We start from the raw sequence: 19,093 nt of genomic DNA on the forward strand, positions 1-19,093 counted from the left end.
CAGTGGGGCAGATGTGCTTTACAAAGCATGTTTCAGTCCTGGTTCTCCTCTATCTAGATGGGGATTCTGGCTTGAATATATTGAGTTTTATTTGCCCATGTTTTCCTCTCATAGTAGCTAGAGTAGCATGGGAGCGGAGAGAGGTACTATGCATTCCTAGTCTCATCCCAACATGGTTTCATGGATTTGACACACAACTGTAGCGTATATCTGGACCTGGGAGCAAATCCTAGGTCTCAGAGCTTAGACACAGTTAAGGATATTAGAAGGGGGCAAGCCTGCGCCCAGGCTTTCATTGGGATTTATGAGGGAGGATAAGCTATGTGCCATTCTTCAAGAATTTATGCTTGGGCTTGTCTTGTACAGCTTTGCACAAACTACATTTTAAAATGTTGCTCTACCAGCAGAATGTTCAGATATATTTTTGCCACTGGATATTGTTTATGATAGCTCATAAAAGTTACTATTTTAACATTAATTTGCTTTTTACTTTCTACATTTTAATTAAGAGCTTACTTTTTAAACTTTAATTTACATTTTTAAGTGCTATTATTAAACTTAATTACATCAAATACATTTAATTAACCTACTCAGGGGTGTCATGTGGATCAATTAGTCAATGTATGTATGCACAGCTCTTTTTGAAAATATACAGCACAAAACAAGTGCTGAGTAGCACTATAATACCTAGATGACTATCTGAGATATTGTATGAATGTAATTGCAGTCTGAATTGGGACTACTGTTGGTGAATGACTTAACACATTTGTTGGCATAATCAATGGAAATGACAATAAGTAAAATGAAGGCCAAGAAGGGAAAAGATTGCTCTGGATAAGTACATCAGACAGTTAACACCAGGGATAGAGAACACTACCAGCTCTGACAAAAGAACAAATGGGTATAAAGCGGTCATGACTAAAGCAGTTAGAAGGATTTGAATGACATAAAAATACAGCAAATATAAGGGCAAGAAATGTAACTTGTTTTCAGAAGGAATTCAGTAGGTTTCTAACATGGATTATATGTCATTCTGCTTGTGAGTGAAAATTTGATGACATACGAAGTTCCTACCCATCTAAGAAAAATCATCTGTATCAAAAATACTTATATTCAAGACATAACACTCCCTTTTCCAATATGCCAATTATGCCAGAAAAACAGTTTTTAAATATTTACAAAATTCTCATTGAAAAAGGTATGATTCCTGATCTTGATGAATCTGATTAATTGTATTTTAATTTCATATTTGGGTGAGAATTATTTTGGGATCAGAGCAGACATAACTTTGACCTGAATGCAGGAGTATGTAAACATGTAACTGTGACTAGTTTATATGACCAGGAATGTTTGCCCAGCTCTAGACTTTTTTAATGAGAGGAGTAACACTCTCCTATCTTTCTCTTACCGTAAATCCACACATCCTTCAGGACAGGAAATCTCCTTTTGAGATTTACCATTTGAAGATAACTTATCAAGACAAGTTAGCCCAACAAGATGCCCAAAAGCTCAGAGTAATTAGCCTTTTCCTACATGAAACTTTCATATAATGATTATTTAATACAGAAAACACACTGAAGAATTCAGCCAGTTTGTAACAGCTAGTCTACAGCACAAACATTTTTTTGATACAGCTATATACACTGATAGTTATGGTGATATAGTTATGCACTTCTAGAGATGGAGCTACAGCAAATTAGCTGTAATTTTCTATGTGCAAACTTAAATCCCGCCTTGAACGACATGAAGTAGGTTAGAAAAAGGAAATCTGTATCTGTAAGAGATTTTTGCAGGCATAAGTACATTGTTTAGGGGAGGTGATTTCTTTCAACATTTTTAACTGTCACAGTCAGCCCAGCATTAATTTATAGCTTAGGCTTCCAGCAATATTTTATAGGGTAGGTTTGAGCTAAATAATTTTCTCCTTTTCAAACACAGGCATGCTAATTTAACCTTGCATCTATAAGGACACAGAGAGACTAACCAAACCAAACCTAACAAGGAAACAGGCAGAATTCTCAAATGATTAATTATTCTTTATATGTTGATAAAAGATGAATGACAAGCCTTCAAGATACATCCTGCCAAGAAAACTATAGCAGTACTTACACAGTATGGAATTGAAATGGATGGTCCTCTGTGGTCCTATATTGCAGTCACGAGTATTACCAAGCCGTCTCTCAGCTTTCTAATATAACCCTATATAAACTGTCCTCTTAAAATGAATATAATATCTTCATAATAAAGATATCGGTTTACCAAAAAAAATGAGACTTATGTAAAATCATAAATTTGGGGTTCTTATATGTTCTCTCAGGTATATTCAGGTCAGAATATGTAATTGAAAAGGAAAGACCAGAGGCTTATTCAATCGCATGACCTAGAATCTTTAAGCATTCAGTTAGACACCAAATTCCAATAATAAAAACCCAGCAGTTGATACTATTCTAATAGGGATATTATAGGTAATATCTAAGTTATTTAACACACTGCTGAGGTCTATTTTCATCACTGAATCACAGCCAACACTGTGTCTTCCCAAAACAGCAGAGTCCACCCAAGTGATCTCAGTGACAACAGCCAAAGACTCCTCTAGACATCAAACAAAATGTTTGTGCACCCTCTGCAGAACTTGTACGTACTTTGAGATAAGCCCTAATATATGGCTAATTGATTCACAAGTTTTGAACCTTCAGTCTAACTGGTTTGAAATACTCTTTACTGCCATACAATGCATGATATGCCAGGGACAGCTGATTAGATACAGATGGACTTTTAGTGTTTCTTTTGCTGTATACAGTTCTGGCTGCCCTAAAAACATTTTCACAATAACCACAATTTAGTAGCATATTTTCTAGTATTATCTATTTCAGAAAGACCTCCTAACTTTATTCCAGATATTGCACAAGTGCACATAGCCATTTCAAGATAATACTTTTCTCTGTTTGCTAATCAATCCCCACACAGTTCTTGACTTTTCTTGATAGGAAATGGGCAGTTTTGAAATAAATGATCTTCTGGGGCAATCTGTAGAAATCCTTTGAAATCTGGACACTCACTGATGTACCAATACTAAAATATTAGAAACACTTGTCATCTGTTTTCAAAATGCCCATTTTTGCAGTCCTAAGTGATGACTCCTAGGCACAATGGTAATAAAAGTAGACAAAAATTCTCTAAAGATGTGACTTACACTATGCGGAATAAGATAAAATTTCACCTTCTAAGATTTCACCTGATGATTAGCAGGTAGGAAAACTTAACATCAGGGAACAGTCAGGTAACATGCTCACTGCAATAGAAATGTCAAAGGAGAAATATCCAAACTTTCCATATTCAGAAGCAGAGAGCAAAAAATCAGTTTCCCAATCTCCCGAACAAAGTTATTTTTAGTTACAATACTTTGGAAGAAAGTTTTCTGATGGTCAATGAGATGCCATACATTTCACAGTCCACAATAGGATAAAGCCACCTATATAGTGAAAAGGACTCCTTCTGCCAAAAATATGAATAACATGTTACCATATCACCTACTGCACCTCAGCCACATTTTCAATCAAATAACGTTGCCAGTATCACATATGCCAATATTGTGGGAAAAATAATACACATCTTTCATATCCAAAATTATTATAAATCACTCCCAAAGGAGCCATTGGAAGAGATTTGCACACTGGCGATTTCTCAGCACTTTCTTCTAGGATTTTGTACCAGTCAAGTATTTATTTTTTATCATTTTCTTTCCAGCTATCATTTATAGAGCAAAAGTATATGTAGAGAGTTTGTTTTCATTGATATCAATAAAAAAACAAACCCAAAAAGATTTCCAATGATTTCCACATTATCAAGAACATTCTCAAAACATTCTTTAGCTGATGCAAACTGCTAGAGTTTTACTGAAGTCTTTTCTCTGTACCCTGTAAAAATGTTTGAGCCTCATGTCCAGAAAAATTTTCTCCCACATGTTCTATGTACAGGACTGAATTAGTATCATAACTAAATGAAATTACACTCTTCAAAGGCCTGCAGTTTGTCCTAACTCTTTTCAGAGCTTATTTCCAAGTTATCTAACATGATGACTTTCCTAACATTTACAATAGGGTGTAAATCTACCTGTGGTTTTGCAGTCATAATAAAGTTAATGTAGATAATTAATTGGCACACAAGCTTGATCTATAAATGAAGGGTGTCAAATTTGCAAACATTTCACTCCTGTATCACAGAAATGATCCAGAACATAGTCATTTCAAAATTTAACCTATGCTGTATATACCTTTTCCTTCAGCGAGTGAAAAAATAAGTCAGATTATGACAATGTCCACACTACTATTTATTAGATGACTTGCCTTTAAAAGTCCAGGCAAATTAATCATTTGAAATCTCAGATAGCCTCCCCCCTGTTTATTGAGATAACCCGAGGAGTTAAAAGCAAATTTGTTGCTTCAACATCAGAAGAAATAAAACTAATCAATGTTTTTTTGGAAGAGAAGCAATTACATTTAAGAAAGTAAAAAAGATGGTTACCAAGCAACCACATTCAGCCTACGTACATTGTCTATTCATAATCTCTAGCAAAGTACAGGAAATGACAGGCTGTCACTACAGAACAGAAACATGTAGAATTATGTCATTTCTCTCCTGTGTTCCCTCCTACAGGAGAAAGATCAATTATATCCTACAGACATTGATTAGGTTAAATAACCACAGTAAGCTTAAAATATAAGGGTGTCTCAGAGAAGGTAGAGAATGCAGTGAGAATGAATTCAAGAATACAGCCATTTACCTCTAAGACATCACAGCCATTTACCTCTAAGACATCACTACCATCTCTACTCTGGACAAACATCTTTTGCATTGCTCTCTGGCAAGGCCAGGCCTGAGCTTCCCCAGAGTTTTGGAGGTAGAATTAGCATTTCAGTTTGGCCCATCAGTGTAGTAATTTACAAATCATTGTTTGATCCTGCAGTTATAGCAGATGGGCAGATTGTTGTGCCAGCATGAAACCCCATTAACTTCACTGAGACTCTGCATAGGTGTAACCATCAGTCTATATACAGTAAATTACAGGATGAGGGTCTATGATTTTTTTTTTTCTGGACTTGTAATAAATGACAGCACCACACTTTCCCAACGGTTCATCCTTGATTACTTTCTGAACACATGACAAAATGAAGGCCTAAATTAAGTCAGTAAGAATTTTGCCATTAACTTCTATGACAACTTTATAGATTTCAAAATAATCTTTATGTCTGAAAGGATCATGGGACTAAGGGATATTTATTTTCAAAATCAAATTGAAAAAAAGGAAAAGCTTGAAGCTTATATTGGCACAACTTTAGCAATATAGCTGGGACAATGAGAACTGATCCCTCTGTTGCCATAATGACAAACGCACTTGAATGCGTACTCAGGCAGCATGCATTTCACTGCCAACAGCAGACAGATACTGTAAAACAGAATTTGAAATTTTGTAAAAACATTCTACTTGACCATACATTGTCCATTTCCCTGACTGTTTTCCCAGATAGATTCCTCTTGTCACAGACCAAAAGGGAATAAATAAATTTAAAAAGCTGGTTTACTAGTTCACCAACTGAAGAAAAAAAAGATACACACTTTCTTCGGTATTCCAGTAAACCACAAAACAACAAATAAGACTAAATAAACACAAAGATACAGAAATGAGAACATCAATATTTATTTGTCTTTAGAAGACAGACTTTATTCTCCATTTTCCTCCATTTTTCCATCCTCTAATTATAAAAAACCTCTTTTGAACTTATTTTCTTTGCCTTGCTACTGCATTCACGCAAGTTTTCCCAGGCAGGAAAAATTTCATCTCTTCAAATGCAGGAACCGAGATATTTCCCATCTTGGTTTGTACTAGAGATCTACAAATCCCCTGCAGAATTCAGGCTCTCCAAACATCATTACGCAAGGAGTTAGAGAAAGGCCAGGAGAAGAGAAGACTGAGAGGGGATCTTATCAATGTATACAAATATCTTAGGGGAGGGTGTCAAGAGGATGGGACCAGACTCTTTTCAGTGGTGCCCAGCGACAGGACGCGAGGCAACGGGCACGAACTGAAACACAGACAGTTCCATCTGAATATGAAAAAACACTTCTTCACTGTGAGGGTGACAGAGCACTGGAACAGGTTGCCCAGAGAGGTTGTGGAGTCTCCTCTGGAGATATTCAAAACGCGCCTGGATGCGATCCTGTGCAATGTGCTCTAGGTGACCCTGCTTGAGCAGGGGGGGTTGGACTAGATGATCTCCAGAGGTCCCTTCCAACCTCAACCATTCTGTGATTCTGTGACTACTGTTCTGAGGCCAACAGATCAAATCGTGAGGATTGGTGGGGGGTGAGGAGGAGGGATGCTCAGCTATGTAAGAAAGCATCCATTTCTTTATGTTGGGCTTCTGAACTATGTATTTCTGGAACTAGCAGAATGCATCATTTATATATGCAATTGTACACACTCAGTGCTTTATTTATCATACTAAAAACCTAAAAATAGTCTATTGAAGATTGATGCACAAGAAACAGATTTGGGAAATACCTTGCTTACTTGCAGGATTTTAATCGACTTAGTCATCATAACCCATGAAAGTCAACACCTACAGTTATTTTAATAATGGCCCTTGTCATCAAAACAGAGGTGCCTCAAAATCTTGCTTGAGCCCTTGACAAGTCAAGGAAATGGCATTAAATGAATGATGGTGTGTTTCTTCTTACAAAGAACAGGACTAGACCCTAGGGAGGGAAGAACATAAAGGAAAAGGAGTAGAATCAACAGTGGCTTTATGTTCAAAGGAAAAGATGCGAGTAAGTGACAAACGATAAGAGAGTGACCACTGATCAGAGAGTGAAGGAGTAAAAATTATTGACTTATAAAATAACAGAAATAACCAGTTCATCATGAACAAAAAAATCCTTTCACAGCTGCAGAAGAATTTGTACAATTTTTGCTACTGAAATCTGTTTGGAATTTAGTCTCTTTGCTTCCACTTCAAAAAAACCCAAACAAACAAACAGATAAATCACTAACTTTTTCCATCTACTGCAAAAGTATTTTCCAACATCCAAATGATTTTTTTTAATGACTTCCTTCTCATTAGTGGCAATGCTTCACAGTCAGCTCCTTTGTTACAATTGTTAAGTACATATGGTATGTATATGATAAAATCACAAAGTGGGATCACAGTCCATACCTGGAATGCCTTTTCAACACAACTCATGTTAAAATTCTGTACCCTTTGCAAGATTAAGTGGTTGTTCAGATAATTCTGGCTACCTTGATGTGTCCAAAATGATGCTCCTAAGCAGAAATAGATACAGTAGAGACTGGATGCCAAATGTTGTCTTAAACCTAGGCATTTTTAACCAAACATTTGCATTTTTTTTGCTAGTTAACTTGCAACTAGGAGTATCTACAGAGACTCTTCTAAACATTAATTTAGCTAAGATGTATGTAACAGCTCCATTATGATAAACAAATGGCTAGTGTGCTTGGGTTTTTTCTGTCACTGGACCAGTAAGTTGCCAATTCAAATGTAATAACAGAACAACTTTCTTTGGAGTAACAAAAAGCTTTAGAATTAAAGACTTTGTGCCTGAATTTTTATAAGAGAGGAATTGCTGGCACAGATTTAAACTTAGATTTGAAGAAGGTAAGTGCTAACTTATAGTGAGGCAGAGCTGCATCACAAATTGAAAATGCCTGTGTAATAGCTGTTGCTATAAAATGATCACTAGAAAAAATTTTTCAAGCATTTCTTTAGACAATAGAAGAATTCAGGAGGTGCACAAAGAACCTTGAAAAAAATCAAAAGCAAGAGCAAACAGCAGGAAATTTGTTCATTCTGTGCTCTCATTATTATTTTTAAAGTTGTTGCAGATTAACAGCTGCTGAGAAAGTCTTTTATCCTAATTAGAGACAAGCTAGTGGTGTGCATCAGTAGCAGCTGTTGTAGAGAGTCTCATGCTCTCATTTATTAGCCCAGGTGGCGAAATGGAGGAAAAAAAAAACAAAACAAAAGATTCCAAAAGTGCTCTCTCTGTTTTTCTTAAGATTTTGAACACCTTTTTTACAGGGTAAAAAGTGGTTTTTTTGGTGTTGAACATTGAGCTCCTCTCACTGCATTAGGCCTAGGACTTCAGATGAGCAGACTCATCATCTTATCAGAACATTAAGTCCCCAGCCTGGAGTCAATTTCACTTGACTTGCAGAGAATCCATTTTGTCAATAGGTTCTTGAAGGCTAATAGTCCCAGATGGAGTTTGGGATTTCTCCAACATATAATACAGGCTAGGAGTTCACAGGCGTGGAAGACAGATCTAACTATCTCCTTATCATAGACTATTTGCTACCAGATAGCTAAGCTTCAGAAAAAACTTATATATCAGGTAACAGCTAAAGCTCTCCTGTCCTTCCACTTCTGTATTTTCCTATTTTTCTTTCCTTTCTCCATTCTTTTTTTCTTCCTTTGGTGAAGGATTTATGAACAATGATAGAGACTTTTATATTTAAAGATGAAAAAGAGAATTTTGCATTTTTTCCATCAGTGTGTTAGATTAAAACTGCCTTAAGTACTACAAAAGCAAGTTTCACAGACCTGTCTTCACAAAATCATGGAATGGTTGAGGTTGGAAGGGACCTCTGGAGATTGTCTAAGTCCAACCCCCCTGTTCAAGCAGGGTCACCTAGAGCACATTGCACAGAGCACCCACATCCAGGCAGGTTTTGAATATCTCCAGAGAAGGAGACTCCACAACCTCTCTGGGCAACCTCTTCCAGTGCTCTGTCACCCTCACAGTGAAGAAGTGTTTTCTCATGTTCAGATGGAACTGTCTGTGTTTCAGTTTGTGCCCATTGCCTCGCGTCCTGTCGCTCGGCACCACTGAAAAGAGTCTGGTCCCATCCTCTCGACACCCTCCCTTCAGATACTTGTATACATTGATAAGATCCCCTCTCAGTCTTCTCTTCTCCAGGCTGAACAGGCCCAGCTCTCCCAGCCTTTCCTCATAGTGGAGATGCTCCAGTCCCCTAATCATCTTCGTAGCCCTTCGCTGGACTTGCTCCAGTAGTGCCACATCCCTCTTGTACTGGGGAGCCCAGAACTGGACGCAGTACTCCAGATGTGGCCTCACCAGGGCTGAGTAGAGGGGGAGGATCACCTCCCTCCACCTGCTGGCAACACTCTTCCTGATGCACCCCAGGATACCATTGGCCTTCTTGGCCACAAGGGCACATTGCTGCCTCATGCTTAACTTGGTGTCCACCAGCACTCCCAGGTCCTTCTCCACAGAGCTGCTTTCCAGCAGGTCAACCCCCAACCTGTACTGGTGCATGGGGTTATTCCTCCCCAGGTGCAGGACCCTGCACTTGCCTTTGTTGAACTTCATGAGGTTCCTCTCTGCCCACCTCTCCAGCCTGTCCAGGTCTCTCTGAATGGCAGCACAACCCTCTGGTGTATCAGCCACTCCTCCCAGTTTTGTATCGTCAGCAAACTTGCTGAGGGTGCACTCTGTCCCTTCATCCCGGCCACTGATGAAGAAGTTGAACAAGACTGGACCCAGGACTGACCCCTGGGGGACACCGCTAGCTACAGGCCTCCAACTAGACTCTGCGCCACTGATCACAACTCTCTGAGCTCTGCCATTCAGCCAGTTCTCAATCCACCTCACTGTCCACTCATCTAGCCCACACTTCCTGAGCTTCCCTATGAGGATGTTATGGAAGACAGTGTCGAAAGCCTTGCTGAAGTCAAGGTAGACAACATCTACTGCTCTCCCCTCATCTACCCAGCCAGTCATTCCATCATAGAAGGCTATCAGATTGGTTAGGCATGATTTCCCCTTGGTGAAGCCATGCTGACTACTCCTGATCACCTTCTTTTCCTCCACATGCTTGGAGATGGCCTCCAGGCTGAGCTGCTCCATCACCTTTCCAGGGATGCAGGTGAAGCTGATTGGCCTGTAGTTCCCTGGGTCCTCCTTCTTGCCCTTTTTGAAGACTGGGGTGACACTGGCTTTCTTCCAGTCTTCAGGCACCTCTCCTGTTCTCCATGACCTTTCAAAGATGATGGAGAGTGGCTTAGCAATAACATCCACCAGCTGCCTCAGCACTCATGGGTGCATCCCATCAGGGCCCATGGATTTGTGGGTGTCAAGTTTGCTTAAATGATCTCTAACCCACTCCTCCTCCACCAAGGGAAAGTCTTCCTTCCTCCAGACTTTCTCTCTTGCCTCCAGGGTCTGGGGTTCCTGAGGGCTGGCCTGAGCAGTAAAGACTGAAGCAAAGAAGGCATTCAGTAACTCTGCCTTCTCTGCATCCTTTGTCACCAGGGCACCCACCCCATTCAGCAAAGGGCCCACATTTTCCCTAGTCTTCCTCTTGCTGCTGATGTATTTGAAGAAGCCCTTCTTGCTGTCCTTGACATCTCTCGCCAGATTTAATTCCAAACGGGCCTTAACCTTCCTCATCGCATTCCTGCATACTCTGACAACGTTCCTATATTCCTCCCAAGTGGCCTGTCCCCCTTTCCACTTTCTGTATACTTCCTTCTTCTGGTTGAGTTTTGCCAGGAGCTCCTTGCTCATCCATGCAGGTCTCCTGCCTCCTTTGCTTGACTTCCTACTCACAGGGATGCACCGCTCTTGAGCCTGGAGGAAGTGACGTTTGAATATTAACCAGCTCTCTTGGACCCCCCTTCCTTCTAGGGCCCTAACCCATGGGATTCCTCCAAGTAGGTCCCTGAAGAGGCCAAAGTTTGCTCTCCTGAAGTCAACAGTTGCGATCCTACTTATTGCCCTGCCTCCTCCTTGCAGAATCCTGAACTCCACCATCTCATGGTCACTGCAGCCAAGGCTGCCCTCGATCTTCACATCTCCAACCAGTCCTTCTTTGTTTGTTAGTACAGCCTTCTCAGTATCAAACTAAATAACAGCTCTGCAAGTTGCAACACCTATTTTTTAATCTGTAAAGGGCATAGAAAGAGATGCAGCCTCCAAAATACCTCATACTTAGTTCATTAATGGATCTGCAGTTTTAGACAAGGATATTGAGTTTGACCCAGTGACAGATGGAGAATGTAAATCTTTCAAAACATTCTGTATGAATGGACACATTTTCTCATCAAGCAGGAAATGTAAATAACTGCATCTGCCATTGCTCAGCCTTCCTCAACAAAAGCAGAACTCTTTTTGGAAAGGAAAGCTTTGGAAAAAGGCATAATCTGTAATGCCCCAATGTATTTGTTTGGGCCTTTCTTCTAAAAACCATGAGTAAATTGACCATAACGGACCTGTGATATGTGCTAATTTGTTGCATCAAAGTGAGAAACAGCCTTGGGAACATCTTGTATTGTGGTATGTACTAATTTGTTACATCAGCGAGAAACAGCCTTGGGAACATCTTGTATTGTGGTATGTACTAATTTGTTACATCAGCGAGAAACAGCCTTGGGAACATCTGTGGGAACATCCTACAGCCTGTGGTGGGGGGCATGTACTCCGCCTGAGAAAATTGAGTTGAGCTAGCGAAGCGGCAATGTTAGTTTAGATAGCCTAATATGGCGCACAATGCAGAGGAAGACTCCAGCCTTCATCCCCACGACCACCAGAGGGCTGAAGAAGACCCCCTAGCAACAGCCGGCACAACCGCAGAAGTTACAGGAAGTGCCCCGTATACCCGGAACTGGAATCGCATATAAGGAGACTGTAAGGGGGGGTTGCGCGTGCCGTTGGTGGAGCAGGAGACTCCCCCGGCCGCCCAGCGCTGTTTTGCTTACTTGTGACTTGCTCAATTATTTTATAAATTGGAATTTATGCAACCCGGCCCCAGTGGTTGTCAATTTGTCACGTTTACCTATAACAGACCCTTTCCTAGAAAAGCTTTCAGTCCTGATAAATGAACATTTTTCAACTGTTCAGAAAACTGTATTGAAAAATTCCTAACCAGCTTCAATTCTGAACCAGATGATAATTCTGAATTGTCTTCAAAAGGATCTACTGCCTAAGACACTTAGTCTGACACAAGCAAAACACTAAGCAGGGATGGCTATGGTAAGATTCAGAATGCAGAGAGAAGATTTGAAGTCTGCTGTGCAGTCACAGACAAAATAACCTGAGTTTGTCATGCCTCTCTGACCTTAAAAGCAAAGACAAATCCAGACATATTGCAGGTCTGAATGGAATGAGTGGCTATGTATGCATGAGTTGATTAAGCAGTGCCAGGCAATGTTCCTGGAAACTGGAATTTGACCACCTATCCCTTTCAGTTGTTAGAATGGTGTCTGGCCATGTTTAGACTTGTGACAACTAGTGTTTTCTCAAACAGCGACAGGTTTGAGAACTAACACAGAGCAGAGACCTTTCCTAGAAGGTAGTTTGGACATGACTACCCTCGTTTGACAGGTAAGAGAATTTAATAGCACAGACACAGACAACTGTGCCAGTTGACATCAGTGCTAGAGAATGGAGACAGGCATATCTATTTTGCTATCACAGTTATATGTGCTGTACTTTAAGTCAATTTTCAGATTAGTAACACTCCATGATCGATAACACTGAAGGTTGTTGATAAGTCTAATATAACTTGTCTGGACATGTACTCCATTCTGTTTCCCTAAAACACTCTACAATACCCAGGTTATTATGTATGCGTAAATATTTGGTGTGAATCTTTGAAAACCACCTGTTGCTGAACTTGGTTTACCACTGCTCTCATAGTAACCCTTTCCATAAAGACAGACTAGTAGCTTTAGCTTTAGCAGTAATTGTGAAATTTGTTAATATCAACACAGTGGTTTTTTGCAGCGGCAACAAAATGTTGCTGATTAAAGGGTTTGAGAACTACTTGCCCTCCTTCAGGGAGCTTTTAGCCATAGTTTGCACCATGCCCTCTATAAACAGCTATAAACACTAGTGAGCAAAAAGTGTAATATCACAGAACTACAATCTGACAGGAAATCTATACAGTACATGCACAAAATATACAGAGTAAGATAAAATATATGATATTTAAATGTCAAATACATACATCTCACATGAGCTTGGGCAAGACTAAACCTCCTTCATCTCAGTACCACAAATGATGTGCTTCAGATTAGCAAAATTTATTTCTAAAGAATTAGTTACATTTTTTTATACAAATAAAACAGTATTAGAAGGTGGAGGAGACCAATATTATTATCCCAGTGGCTGTCATCTAGAGTTCCAGGATCAGCTGCTGTTTTTTTTTTTCTTTTTTTTTTCTTTTTTCTGAAATGAACCTTTTAAAGTTCTTATTTCCTTTCTTATGGTGATCTCAAATAGTAGGGACAGGCCTCTGACATCTTCCTACTGTAGAAATTTTATATCTGATACTCCTTGTCCAGTCTGCTATTGGCAATGAGATATTGGCCTAGCAAGTCTTTGACTAATCCACTAATGTAATATCCATATTCCCACAAGAAGAAAGCAAGATAATACAAGGAAAATGTGTACTGTTTATCCCATATGCTCCTTTCTTCCGGTGTCATAAATGGATAAAGCCTGGTAGACCACAGCCCTTTCCTCTTCCTACCTGAGTTCTATTCTCATACTTCTGGTTTGTGTGATGCTTTAACACTCATTTCGCAAACACACCTGCGACATTACTATGCGACATGGGGGCTGAAAGCCAACACTAGCATAGGTTGTGGCTGACTTCTTAGTATCATCTGGATGTTATATTTAAAATTTCCTTGCTACTGCAGTGACCTATAATGTGAAAATGCCATTGATCTCTTCTGTTCACTCCGTTCACTTCCTAAAGTGTGTGAGAGGTGCTCTCCCCTTGCAACATCAAGATCTGGAAAATCCTTGACTGTAGGACCCTAGATCACCTATTTTCTTCTCATGGATGTCAGCCAAAAGCCCACTAAGGAATAAGGACTGCCTTCTGGCATGTTATTCATCCATCAGATGGGCAGATTTCATTCTTGATCCTGCTCGAAATATTCCGTCTTGAGAAGTCTCCTCCCAATAAGCAGGCAATAAAAAATAGCTTGGTACACTTTTCAACAAGAATTTTAAAAAGTCTCTTGGATGATTCATCCCTCTTTTAACAAACTTTCACTGACTGTATTCACAGAAGATAAATGAGTTTGTCAGTTCTTGAGAAGGCTGCTATCCACAAATATCCAATTCATTAGACAAAAAGGAAAGAACTGGAAATGCAAGTATCAGGCAGTAAGATAGAAACCTGGTTAAAAAAAGAAACTTCACTTTAAGCTTCTATGGAACTGGTATTTGCATATATTTAATGAAACACATAGTTCGGATCAACAATGGGAATATGTAGTAAGCAACAGGGCCCAGAAAGAGAAAAGACACAAAGCCAACAATGACAGTCACAAAATTAGAATGGTTAACAACAAATATGGAGCCCAAACATATTGGATAGCAGAAATGGAACTGCTGAAAGGAAAATTTGTTACTGAACTATGATATTTAAATGTTCCCCTTTGCAATAACTATCTGGAATGGATATATTTATCTGAGAGAGCTGTGATGCTTTTTAGAAGTATTTGAAGATGCCTCTTGAAAACCTGTTTTGAGCTGTTTTTATTCTTTAATTTATTCAATATGAAAGACATCCAAATTTTCTCTCTTTTGTTCACCATGAGGTTTGCTTCTTCTGGAAAAACATCCACAGAAAAAGGTAAATTAAGATGTCCATTTGCCACCCTAAGCCAGAATGTTTTAGCTGCAGCAAATTTTGTTAAGTTTTTTTAAATTATTTGATAGTGTATCTTCCTCCCTTTAGTAGTACCAGCTGTAATTACCTGGTGACTTAGACTGCCAGTGTCATTATAAACAACTTGCACTCTGTACCACAGCAGTTGATCACGCCAAAGAGAGTCATAAAAAGAAAGTGAAAAATATTAACTGGCATGGTAGCTTGTGGGAAAACTTTAGAAAATTGAAATAATTTTTGTTGCTTTTATACAACTAATTTATCTCTCATTTTGCTTCTCTTGCTTGTTCTGCAAAGCTTAGAACACATCCCTGCATCCAAGCCAGACTCCAGTCGAAGGTATTATACTATCAGAATTGGAAGCATAAAAGTAGGCCTAAACAAGATTTCTTGTGATTTAAATTTTACTTTTACACCAATTCTTCAAATAATTTGTAGGATTGAACTGTAGAGGATAGGAATGGAATCAATAGGTAGCAAAAAGCCTTTCCTTACGATTGGTTAATACACATTTTTTCTGTTAGCTGCACACTAATCTTTTTATGAGTACTCCTTAATTAGCTCACATGCTTTACTTTCCCTCTCCTGCACTGTGAACACCACACCTTTTAAAGGTAAAACACTAAAATAGAACTTGATACACAGCCACTAGGTCATACAGTGTCTCTTTGCAAGACATACACTCCTTTGTTTATAGAAACTAATTGCAGGGACTGGCATTTTTAAAAGTACAAAACATTTCTCCAGCCAAACTAATAAAAGGATATTATCTGTTTGCTCAGCAGTGTGCAAAAGGATAGTACTTTAAAAATAATGAATAATAATATATGGAACATATGGTAATAAAAACTACTTGAAATAGCAAGAACATACCGGATGGGACCCAGGATAACACAAAAGCACTGTTTTTATTGAATAGTAGTTTATTTATCGCATATTTTATTGCATATAGTAGGCTATATCTAAGGTGTAGGATGTGGGAGTGTTCCCCAGTGCAAGTTTCCATGTACAGCTTAGCAACCTCTCAAACCACACTGAGACAAGATCCCAGTCTACTATCTCCTTCCTTCCCAAGGATGGTAAGGGATGAAAGGAGACCTCCATGCAAGGGCTMGATCATATCTTTTCTAGTGACCATGGGATCAGGACTTCTGCCATGCTACCACAACAGAAATAGGAGATTCAGGTATAGATCAGGATGCTGGAACGTGAGGTACAGAACAAACCGTGTCACCTTTAAATACATAGTAAGAGAATACTTCCCCCCTCCACACAATATTCCAAAAGCATAAATGTTGAATAAATCCAGTTTTTTGATCAAAGTCAGCCTTCCTCTAGACACTTCATGAACAAAAGATGACTTGTAAAACATGTTGGGGAGGGGTAGGGTATTCTTATTGCTCTACCTTAAAATCTCCCACATTTATAAGGGATAAATGAAAAGCATATTGTCTTGGATATTTTGTCATTCCTGTTACATTTGAACTTTTCTGAATTTGGGGGGAAAAAAAGTCTTGTTATATTTGTGACAGATTGATCCAAATTCTTATGTAGAAGAATGGTATTTACTTCAGCTAAGTCACACCAAGGATGAATTTGGTCTGTTGTATTCTTTCTTTTGAGTGAACTGGCAGGCTCAGATTTTCAAAACGCAGTTTTTTAGTTCATCTCTGCCTGAAGGCCTGAGCCTCAGATGGACTCAGGTTAACTTGGTTTTACCCTATGTACTATAAAAATCCAGCTACAGTCTATGCAAGTAACATGACAAAGTCAAGCAAACAGTTTATTTGCTTGGTAGAAAGAAAAGCAAAACACAACCTGTGATACTGTTTATAAAATGGAAAAAAAATTACAGTCTAGGCATTGTGAAGAGGAACACATAACAGACAGGAGAAATATATGTTGCTAGCAGAACTGGAAAATCTTACAGGATTTGATATGACACATACTTTTTTTCCAGCAGACTTGCTGGCATTTTTTTTTTCCAGCAAACTTGCCAATACTCAGTGGATTTTCCCAACTGGTAGGGACATATGTTTTTATATTGATCCACAAAAATTAGATCCTAAACATATTACTTTATTATTATTGAGGCTAGAAAGGAAGAACTAGGAAAAAAATTATGCAGCCCAACATTTATGCTGGACTAAGTATGTAATCAGATAGCATCAGGAAGAAAAATGTCTTGGAGCAAAAAAAAAGCTTGTGGACCTGTTAAAAACAGAGCATGTTAGGCAAATCAAGAGCAATTAATATGTAACAAAGAGCTTGATATCATCAGATTAGATAACCACCAATATGTGTTATATAATGGGATAAGCAAGTGGTATCCACTGATACAAAATAAAGTAGGATTCTCCTCTTCTGTAGCAATCTCCTCTCTTGATTCAGTACAGGGATCAGTAGAAAAGTACTACAGTTAAAATGTATTTTCTAACCCTCAAGGAAGTGATATAATTTACAGTGCAGTTCCTTTCCCTGTTACCCTGCAAGTGAGTAAGAACCTTCCAAAAGGAAAAATATTTGAGTAATTTAATTATTCAGGAGATAAATATTTTGGTTCTTGTCATTAAGATATAGATAAAAATAAGTAATAATTAAATTTTCATAGGAAGCAGTGCTTGGGATATTTCAATTTTTGAGACTGTGTAAGCCTATTTTTATTCTAGATATACTCTGACCAATGAGCTGAACCAGCACATCTGAAAAATTAGAAAATATAAGCAAAAAACGGAGCCTGGTTTTGGAAATTTGGACATGCCAAAAAAATTCCAAACCCAAACATTAACCTTTGTGCCTAATTATACCAAAACTACAGATGAAAGTATTTCTGAAAATTAATAGACAATAATGCATCTGACTGATCTCTTAGCAGTACATCCTGACAGGAGGCACAAAGAAGGATCCTGGGAATCAGACCGCTGAACATCCAAGAGGCATGTTTGAACAGGTCATATGCTGGAAGAGATGGCAGCACAGGACTGAATGAAAATATAAGTTCTTTCAGAAATGCATGTTATTCTTTTTGTTATTAGGCATCCTATTACATGGAATTTTTTTTTTTTTTTAGGCACTGCACATTTGACTTTTTCTTTAAAAAGGGGCCTCAGGGCAAAATAAGCCCTCTGAGTGCAGTAGTATTGAAAAGGTTGTTCTGAACAGGTAACAGGCTTTCCAAATAAGATACATTCTATATGTGTCCTTTTATAAACACTATACAACCTGCAACAAAAGGCTCAGTTAGAAATGAGGTAAAAGCCATCCAAAGTATGCATATCATCAAAACTAAAAAGACCAGTGTCGCGTGAAAGGGAGGGACAGAAGGCCCTTCCTTATCTTTATAATTTACGTTTGCCTGCCAGAGCCCCCCTGTTTGAGGACTTTCCCTGAGACAGTTTCGCAAAGTAAAAAGAATCTGTGTAATTTACGTTTGCCTGCCAGAGCCCCCCTGTTTGAGGACTTTCCCTGAGACAGTTTCGCAAAGTAAAAAAGAATAAGATTTTATTAAAGCGACAGATACAACAGGTTCGGAATTGCCGTTGATAAATGCACTTGCTGCTACAAATGTTCTTTCTATGAGCTCAAACTAACAATTAAGCGCTTTCAATAATAATATATTTTCCCGGGTAACGTCCAACGTTTGTTGGAGGCGCAAGTCTTACCAAAGAGGCGTCCCAGTTTGGGGGAGGGAGAAGGAGGCTCGCTCGTCAGCAATCTCCGGTGAACAGGTCAGCGGTTCAATTTTCTTCCCTTCCAAAAACTTTAGTGAGCTATCCTCTGTTTTATAGTTGCTGAAGGTGGGATGCGGAAGCGCGGCAGACATACTTCATTGGCCAGGTTGCCATTTGCGCGGTTGTTGGGGGTATGCCNATGAGCTCAAACTAACAATTAAGCGCTTTCAATAATAATATATTTTCCCGGGTGACGTCCAACGTTTGTTGGAGGCGCAAGTCTTACCAAAGAGGCGTCCCTGTTTGGGGGAGGGAGAAGGAGGCTCGCTCGTCAGCAATCTCCGGTGAACAGGTCAGCGGTTCAATTTTCTTCCCTTCCAAAAACTTTAGTGAGCTGTCCTCTGTTTTATAGTTGCTGAAGGTGGGATGCGGAAGCGCGGCAGACATACTTCATTGGCCAGGTTGCCATTTGCGCGGTTGTTGGGGGTATGCCCCCCTTATTTACATATCGTTATGCAGCAAAGGGCATGATTTTTAATATGGTAAGCAGGGATAATGAGGCTGGGGGTACTATAGGTCAACAGTTAGTCTGTGAGCAGCAATTATTTTTTTGGGATGCAACCCTTTGTGGTCAGGGGCGGACCGTGATACCTCCATATCGCTCCCTCCTCCGCTGTGCAGCTGGAACAAACTGTCT

Source organism: Apteryx rowi, unplaced genomic scaffold, assembly GCF_003343035.1.
Source record: "Apteryx rowi isolate R43461 unplaced genomic scaffold, aptRow1 scaffold_139, whole genome shotgun sequence".
In the NCBI taxonomy this organism is placed as follows: Eukaryota; Metazoa; Chordata; class Aves; order Apterygiformes; family Apterygidae; genus Apteryx; species Apteryx rowi.